The sequence below is a fragment of the Labeo rohita genome, chromosome 16 (genome assembly GCF_022985175.1).
Source record: "Labeo rohita strain BAU-BD-2019 chromosome 16, IGBB_LRoh.1.0, whole genome shotgun sequence".
NCBI lineage: Eukaryota > Metazoa > Chordata > Actinopteri > Cypriniformes > Cyprinidae > Labeo > Labeo rohita.
In genome coordinates this window covers 25,366,293-25,376,020 of record NC_066884.1, presented here as the reverse complement: position 1 = coordinate 25,376,020, position 9,728 = coordinate 25,366,293, and the positions used below count along the sequence as shown (strand labels likewise).

Below are 9,728 nucleotides of genomic sequence, written 5' to 3'. Positions count from 1 at the left end.
ATAAACATTAATTGTTGCGATATACAGTTCTTAATGCACAAAGATATGCAGGTCGAAAGCAGGAAGTGGATGCTTGCTTAGAAATAATAATGAAATTTTGCCCAAAATAATGAATGAAAACATAATTTATTATGTTTGGTATAGATTAATATTATCTGTAGATAATTAACGAATTCATAATATATTGTTTATTTTTGTATGTAAGTTAATATCACAAATGATATTCTCTCTCTCTCTCTCTCTCTATATATATATATATATATAGCTTCAGCTGTGCTCTTAACCGCATTTCCTGTTAACAGAGGTGTCTACGTCATTACATGTCATTAGCCAACTGAACCATTTATTAATATCACATGTAGATAATTAACAAATTTATAATATATTGTTTAATATTTTATATGTAACATATTTAATATCACGAATGAATCGTAGCTTGAACTTTGCTCATAACCACATTTCCTGTTTACGGAGTTGACTACGTCATTACATGTCATTAGCCAATGAAAGCATTTGTGGGTGGGGTGATGTGAGCAGCCCCGCCCCGTTCTGCAGGCTGCAGTCAGGTATACTTGGTATACTTACCCGGGAGGATTCCAGAGCGGCTCTTCGCTCTCTCAGCTCGGTCTGCCTCCCCAACAGCTCCTGAATCTGCTTCTCCACGGCCTCCAGCTCGAGCTGCAACGAGTGCACCTGGAACGTGTCCTCACCTGCACTCAAAGGTGGACACAAATTCGCCATTAAAGCAAGTAACAGTGAGTAAACAATGGTAACGTGTGTAAATAGTGTGTAAACAATGCAAGCAGGATTAGCGGCAACCACGCTGGTGCTGCTAACGGGCTATAAGCTAGCAACTCGGGAAATCAAAACAAAACTAGTGATAAAGCAATCCGGATGTTTCAGTTGTAAAATACAATAGGGGGTATATTCACACGTTATAAGAAACAAAAATTATGGTGTATAAAATTGATTCTAGATTGAAAAACAGACAATAAGAAATTAACTTGACGGGGCTCAAACTCCAAGCATGCGACCGCAACAAATCTTATTAGTACATAGTAAACTTCCTGATCTGGACATTCCTAGACAAAGTATTATAAACGTCCACTGGCATTAAACGGTTAGCTCACTTCTGTCATTAATTACTCACCTTCTTGTCGTTCCAAACCCGTAAGACCTTCTTTCATTTTTAGAACACAATTTAAGCTCTCTGACCCTCCCATAGACAGCAAGGATACTAAGGGCTGGTATACTGGAAATCTTTGAACAAATCTAGTGTGTAATCAGAAATATCTTGTATATGAAAATCTCAGTGCATCCCGAGTGTGTGGATATGTACAGAACTCAGCCCACTTGCCTGGGAAATTTTACCTTAAAGGGGTCATCGGATGCCCATTTTCCACGAGTTGATATGATTCTTTTGGGTCTTAATGAAAAGTCTATAAAATACTTCGGTTAAAAATTCTCAATGGTTGTGTAAAACAACACCCTTTTTACCTTGTCAAAATGAGCTCTTCAAAAATCAACCCATTCTGAGGGATTGTTCCTTTAAATCCAAATGAGCTCTGCTTGCCCCGCCCCTCTCGTCTCTGTGGAGTGACGAGCTGCTCCAAGAGATTGTTTACTTTAGCCACATTTAGCGTGTTTAGCCGTGAGACTTGTTAACTAGCAAGTTATTAGGAAAGGTGATTGCAGAGATTCATAAAAAATCCCTTATAATCACATCTGCTGTAGGTGAAGCTGGATCACGAATGATTTGCGCGAACATAGACACATTTATGTAGATCGGGAGGCGCATTCCATTCACAAACAAACGTAATCCACTGCATGTTCAGCGGCTCAGATGTTGGGAGTAAATCACTACCACTATGTTCATTATTACATCCAGCAACACAACACCTTAATTGCTCAATCTGAGATATTCTTGTCTAACTTACATCCCTGCTCCAGCGTCGAAACAATGGAGGTCGGACTGTGACAGCTGATCTGAGGTCAGACGCCCATGTCAATCAACTATCGTGGGAGTGATCTCTGTCAGTGTGATGCTAATTTTTACGAAGGTATGAGAGTACTCTTTTTTTTTTTTTTTTTTTTTTGCATAAAGAAAAAAAATAATGACTTTATTCCACATTTTTGTCTCTACTGCATCACTTGTGGACGCACATTCACGAGAGAGACAGAGAGCTCTTGGATTTGATCAAAAATATCTTAAATTGTGTTCTGAAAATGAAAGGTTTTACAGGTTTGGAACAACATGAGGGTCACTAATTAATGACAGAATTTTCATTTTTGGGTGAACTATCTCTTTAATATCAGCACAAAAAGGAGCAGCTGCATGTAAGCCTCATATGACCAAGTACAAAGGCAAGCACTGGTTTTTCCCATTGCCCAAAGCTGCCCGACAACAAAAAGTTGCCCCGTGTATTATCAGCCTAACTCTATTATTGAACAGAATTCAGTCAACATTGCCATTAGTAGAGCTGCTTATCACATAATTGAACTTGTTTCATTATGAATGAGCATTATACAAGAAAGGTTTAATATTAAACTGAACGGAGCTAAATAATTAGATTATTTTGTCTTGGTAAAGTATACAGTTTGGATGTGCATTTTTGATGTTTGCATTGATTCTGTTACTTTCCTGATTAATACTATGAAGTCGCTTTGAAACAATCTCTATTGTATAAAGCACTATAAAAATAAAGTTGACTTGACTCATTATTTTGACTCCACTTTCATCTGTCTATTACTGTATGTGTTTGTTGTCATTGAGAAGTAGTTAGGTTAAAGCAGAGGTCTTAAACTCAATTACCGGAGGGCTGCAGCTCTGCAGAGTTTAGCTCCAGCCAGCTCCAACTCACACCTGCTTGTGTCACACAAAGACGAAGGCAGAGAGAGGTAAGTGCAAAACAGGTATTTATTATTTATTATTTATTAGACAAGTTGTAAAACAGAATGCAGTGGTAAGGTTGTTTAAAGATCTTATCTGAGCAGTCCCAGCAAACAGAAAAGCAACAACAGGGGAGCAGACGAGAGAAACAGAGTCCATAAATCCAGGAGGATCCGTAGCGTGAGGGAAGTGATCTGTAGACCAGACGATGAGTGACTGAACCGCTCAGGTATATATAGGGGTGTGGTAAGTGGATTCAGGTGCACAGTCAGTAATCAGGTGACCTAGAATGGTTGGGCGGATCCTCCGGGGGTGTGGTCTGAGTGGGTGACTGAGGTGGAACTCTGACAGCTTGGAAGTTTCTAGCAATCCTGAAGACCTTGATTAGCTGGATCAGGTGTGTTTGATTAGGGTTGGAGCTGAACTGTGGCCCTCCAGGAATTGAGTTTGAGACCAATGGTAGAAGGAAGAGGTGAATTAAGTGCTCAAAAACATAACTAAAATATAATTTCTCCTAAAAAGGATTTAATATGTAATTAGTTTATTATGCATCTTTCTTTATAGATAAACAGAGGTGTGGACACATTTTAGCGTTATCTTTTAATTGTTGCTATGAGCGTATATAAGCAGCAGTCATTGTGACAACCCAGCATTCCTCTACCTCCCCATCTCCTCTTCTGTTTATGTCATTTCTCCTTGGCATCGTACAATCATATAGGGAGTTTGATTCGAGCCTCGGGCTCCTTCGAGGTCAGCAAGTTCAGTTTATTCGCCATTATCTAGCAGGACTGAATGACCAGGGAAACGCGTGAAGTACAACTAAATCCCATATAGCCAAAATAATGTTCACTAATTTTCAATACTCACTCTGTAGAACTGCAGATATTAAGGGATGACAGGATTGGTTATTACTTTTGAAGGAAATGTGTTTGTCTTGTCTCATACTTTCAAAAAAAAAAAAAAAAAAAAAAAAAAAAAAAAAAAAAAAAAACAGAAATAGGAAAAAAAAAAAAAAAAACAGTTCTTAAAGTCCCCATGAAATCAAAATAATTTTTTTTGGGGTTTTATAGTATGAATAGGTTTACTTAAATTCACGTTTACAAGATATAAGCATTCAAAACTTACAGTCCCTCACTTTTGCCAAAATGAATCAGCGATTTTGATAATCTCATTGCACTTCAGCTGCTTAAACTTTCCATCCAATCAAATGCTCTCAAGAATCCGAAAGCGTCCCACCCCCCTGCACAATATATAGACGCTGAAGCTGCAGCTGAGATCAGTCACTTGGTCACAGTGTTAGTATTTTCTGTATGGTGAATGGCATGTGGTGCACAATGGAGGCGATAGGGTTTAGACAGTGCAAATATGCTTCCGATTAGGGCAAATGAAGTCTGGTTTTACATTGCGTCACGTGAACCGCAACAGTGCGGATGGTCTGGACTTACGGATGGTTCAATATTACATCAACATATTATGATGACAAGTTTTGATTAATGGCTGATTCGTATATTCCGAGAACCACTGTAAGTTGAGTATGCAAAACTGGCTTGACAATTATGGCCAATAACACAAGCTTTAAAGGGGTGTTTTTACAGTGATGCCATAGAAGAATCATTTTTTGATTCCCAAAAAGCACCTTACAGTAAATGGTTCTTAAACATTTTGAAGGACATTTTAAAAATCTAAAGAACCTTTTTATACTATAAAGAAGCTTTTCTGCATTTGAAAGTTTCCATGGATGTTCAAAGTTCTTCATAGAATCATCAATGCCAATTAAAAAAAAAAAACACACACACACACACACACACACACACACACATTTTTTTTTTTTTAAAGAGTGAAGAGCCCCAGTGTTCCTCAGATAATTAAACTGCTGGATTGCCAGCCTCAATGAGGGGACAGCACAACATATTATGCAGCAAGTGTCACAAACACACACACGGAGATGGAGACAAGAGGTGAATGGCAATCCAATCCAATGTTTTATTGACAGGCTTGTTAGATGAACAACATAGTGAAAAGCAGAATAAAGAGTTCTTAACTGAATGATGTTGTAGCATTGTGATGACACAGAGTCCAGGTATTGAGCCACGCCAATCATCAGAGCACAATATCAAAGTCCATGCAGAAGCAGCATAGCACTAAAGGAAATTAGCATGTGAACAGTAGACCAAACAATGAGAGTGTGCGTGAGTGTCTCTTAAATAGGGCGTGGCTCAATGAGGTCCAGGTGCAACAGATTAGAATTCGGGTGATGATGAACGAGTGGGCGGTGCTACCAGAGGTGTGGCAGATGGAGGTGGCTGTGGTGAATGCCTGACAGCAGGTCACTGATGCAAGCTAACATTTGCTGTGAGTGTGGAAGCCAGGATGTTGTAGGGCATGAAATGGAGTGCAGGGATGAACTGGCACATTGAAGAAAATAGCCTATTACTTCTAAATGATGATGTTTTTTCATGTCTTGATAACAAAATCTTGATAACATTATAAGTTGACCTCAGTGAATAGTACACAATAATAAAAAAGGCATTTCATAACCCCTTTAAAATTATAAAACCTTTTTTTTTTTTTTTTCTGATTAGTAAGTGTCAGTTCATTCAGTGAGAGACTTATGGCTCTTTACTTAATATAATTGAATGGATTTAATGTCTTAAATATCTTAAATATAATATCTTAAGGTCAAAGTCATGTATCATAGCTGGTAGTAAATCTCTCTTGAGGTTGTGTCATCATGCAAATCGCCTGAAGATAATGTATTTTTGGACCAATTTTAATTGTGAAAGGTGCTTTACAAATTACAAATAAATTTACATTATTAATATTTGTTTTAAAAGAACAAAATCCATTACAAATATAGGCCTGGACTTCAGGTGACTTTTCAGGTTACTCTTTCCATTTTTAAAAACGTCTGGATATGCATTGTGTCATTTGCACATATTTGAGTTGCCTTGGCCATAAATACTTGCAAAAGAACAATTTTGTGAAGCTTCAAGACAGTTATTGTTAAAAGGACACAGAAATTATAATTTATTATTATTATTAGTTTAATTATTGTGGCTGAATCATTATAACATCTTCTTCATCCTTCTGTCCATGCCTAGGTTCCCAGTTGATATTAACATATTTTCATCACTAAATGTTATTGTTAGCGATGATTAATATAATCAGTTGAAATGCATACATAGATTAAGAAAACAAAACAAACAAACAAACAAACAAAAAAATAAATAAATAAAAACTCAGAAGTAGTTTGATATAATGATCAACATTTATTTTTTAGTTGCTTTGATAACAATCACTACTAAAAGCCTTAAATGTAAAATCAGGTTATTAGAACAGAAAAACTTTTAGATAAGATATAGCCTTTTGGCAGCACTTTAGAAATAAGGTTCCATTAGTTAATTTCAGTTAATGCATTAACTAACAATAAGCAGTAAATATGTTACATTTATTAATCTTTGTTAATGCTAGTTCACAACATCTCTGTTCACTCTTAGTTCTCAGGTCCATTAAATAATGTTAACAGATTCAAATTTTGATTTAAAAACTGTATCACTACATGTTAAAATTAACATTAACTAATAAATGCTTTAGAAGTATTTTTCATTGTTGGTCCATGTTAACTAACATAATTCACTAATGGTATTAAATGGAACCATATCCTAAAGTGTTACAGATTTTTTTCAAGATTAAATCATGGCCGATAATTAGGAACAACCAAACAATGACAAGTAGATGAGTTCAAAATCAAGAAGCAGAAGACAATATCAGAACAATAAAACTTCAGTAACACAGAGTAAATGTCTAAACAGAAATACGCTCTTAAAGGAAAAGAAAACATAAGAATATCTAAACTCAAAGAGAAATCCAAAACACCATAAGTAAAATCCCACTAAATCCCATATACTCAAAAAGATATTCTACCATTTTTAGCACTTAATCCTGGGGGGTGGGAGAGAATGCAGATGTTGATCGATGACAGGAATGGTTGCTGATTTTGAAAGAAGAGGCTTTTGTCTTGTCTCAAATATTCTAAAAAGAAATATACACAGTTATTTAAATCCAGAAATCCTAATACATTTTAAATAACAAAGCTATCACACTGACAGTGTTGAAGTCAAATTAATATCAGATGATATTTAATATAAAATTTTACTTCATGATGTGTCTTTAGTTAAATGTCTTGATTCACGACAATTTAAAACAACTATGACAACCCTATCTGAAGAAACAATGTCAAATAACATTATTTAATAAAATATTTCTTAATAGCTGTAAGAACGTGATTGTCTAAAACAATCTATCATGACTACATGTTAAAGAAAAACAAAGCTTCAGTCTGAACTATGTTATCATCTGGTGCTTATCAATGTAAAAGTAGAAAATACACATTACCTCAGCACATTATCTCAGATGTATGCTTCTTCTTCTTCTTCCTTACTGAATCCAGCCTGAACAGCCTTTTGAATACTCTTGATTTGTTCTGGAGGAGCAGCAGGTAGAATGGCAAGCAATTCTCGATCAATCTTTTTCAATCTTGCGGTGCTCTTCTGGTCATACTCATCTTTATTCTTCAGGACAAGCCTTAAGATGCCTTTTTGTGCCTCATCACAGCCGTTCTGGAGCTGTGTTCGCTCTTGCTCGAATTCTGGTTTACTTTTATCCATAGCCATCAGTCTGCCCAGTGAACTGACACGGTCCATCAGGTACTTGTTGGAAACATCTGTGTATGTTGCAGAGATCATATGGACCAGACTAGCAATGTTACAGGCTTGGAAGGCTTGAGTGTAGAGCAGATCTTTTGAGAAGAGCTTTTCATTGTAGGAGAGGGCTTGTGTTTTCTCTGATGTGGAGACAAAGTTTGTGAGAGTTTTGCTCAGGCTGGTTTTCACAATGTTGGAAACCATCTGAAAGAAGTGAACCATCTTCTCCCACTGCTCCTTTACTCTTCCCATGGCATCCATTCCTTTGACCAACATCTTTATAGTAGTTTTAAAGTCAATCTCCTTCAGTTCACAATTTCTCATAGTAACCAAGATATCAGTTAGTTCCTTCTGGTTCTTCTCTAGGTTCTCCACACACTTTTCATAAGTCTCTCTTGCATTTTTCAGCTCAGCTCGGTTCTGCTCTATAACAAATCTTGCATTCTCTGTGACCCTTTGAGAAGCACTTGTGTTCTCTGACTTCTGTTCTTCTTTATACATCATTGGTGGTTTTGGAGAAATGGCTGGAGACTTTGTGATGTTCTTGCTTTTGCAATCAAAAATTTGAGCTGACTCAACCAGATCCAAGACCTCTTTTATTACCTCATTGCTTTTGACTTTGTCACGTTTGCCATCTGGTGCATATTGTGCAAGCTTTTTGCATATTTTCACACCATCTTCGCATAACTTCTGAGCTTGTTTCTTTGGTGGGCAGTCAAGAATTTTCTTTAAAGTTTCATTGATTCTTTTAAACTGCTTTGCCAAGTAATCTGTTTTTGCAGTTTTGTTCTTCTGATCATATAGTTTTGTCCAGTCAATGTCATCTTCCTCACTATTCACATTCATTGCTTTCTGGATATTCTGTGCACAAGCCAAAATTTCAGCCGACCTACTATATACTTCTATTTCAGCTACCACATCCTTTTTACCTTCCTGAAATGTAATGTGGGCCATGACATCAGATAGCTGTGTTGCTGCAGAACGCACCAAATTCGCTGGTTGAGTAACAACAGATGCCATTCCTTGAATTACAGTTGTAACACTTTATGTGAAAGCACTCACAACATCCATTCCTATCATTTCCCATCCCCTAGGAAGCGAATCCAGAGCTTTCTTGTAGCTCTCTTGAGCCTGATCCAGCTCCTCCTTCATTCCCTTCACTGCGCTCTCAGTCCTTGTCTTGATTTCTTCAGCTGACTTCTTCCTCATTTGGTTCTCTTCTAATTTCTTCTTGATTGCTTCCAACTCTTCCCCACAGAAGTGCTCTGCATTCACACATGCTTCTAGCAGCTCTTGAATGATACTGATTACATCAGTGAAACGTTTTTCAGTTGCATCAGACAACTTAAGGCATTCATCTGCAATGACTCTGATATTTTCCAGCTGATCAGGAAGATGTGCTTTGACAACTTCATCATCACCTTGGAACAGAATCTTCACAGCAGTTTTCATGTAATCTGGAACTTGGGAAGTATGCAGGCGAATCTGATCCATGCTCTTATGGGCCTCGTTAAATGCCCACCAACCAGAGTTACACACTTGCATGAGGCAAGCGCGAAAGGAATCAGGGTATTTGATGAACCACATTTGCGTGGATTTTTATTGATAGAGAAATCTGTTGAGGACGAGATGAAAACCAGCTCTCCCAGGATGGCTATAGATAGAGGTGCTGGAGTCAGATACTCCTCCCAGTTGGCATAGGGTTGCATCATAAGTTTGGTTTGGTTCCTCATGTCCTCAGCAGTAGTAAGACTTTGAGTACATTTTAAGATTTTGGAATTCATGATTCTTTTCTGTTCCTGCGAAAAAAAAAAAAAAAAAAAAAAAAAAAAAAGATGGAATTTGAAATGAGAAAGTCTCACTTTGTATTTGCCTATATATATATATATATATATATATATATATATATATATATATATATATATAGTTTTTCCATTAAGGACTGCAAGTAAAAAACTGTAATTGGAGATCTGAAAAAAAAAATAAAAAAATAAAAAAAATAAAGTGCTTTACTCCTTTTTTTCTTCCTTGTAAAACAAGATTGTTTGTGGATAACAACCATTATATTTTAGCATCTGAAACACTACTGTGACTAAAAATCTTACACATGCTTAACCATTACATTATACACCACA

General features: G+C 36.7%; 1 pseudogene; it reads right to left on the bottom strand.

Moving 5' to 3' along the window:
- Nucleotides 1-7,299: 7,299 nt before the first annotated feature.
- LOC127178628 (uncharacterized) lies at nt 7,300-9,377 on the bottom strand (annotated as a pseudogene).
- Between the last annotated feature and the right edge of the window lie 351 nt (nt 9,378-9,728).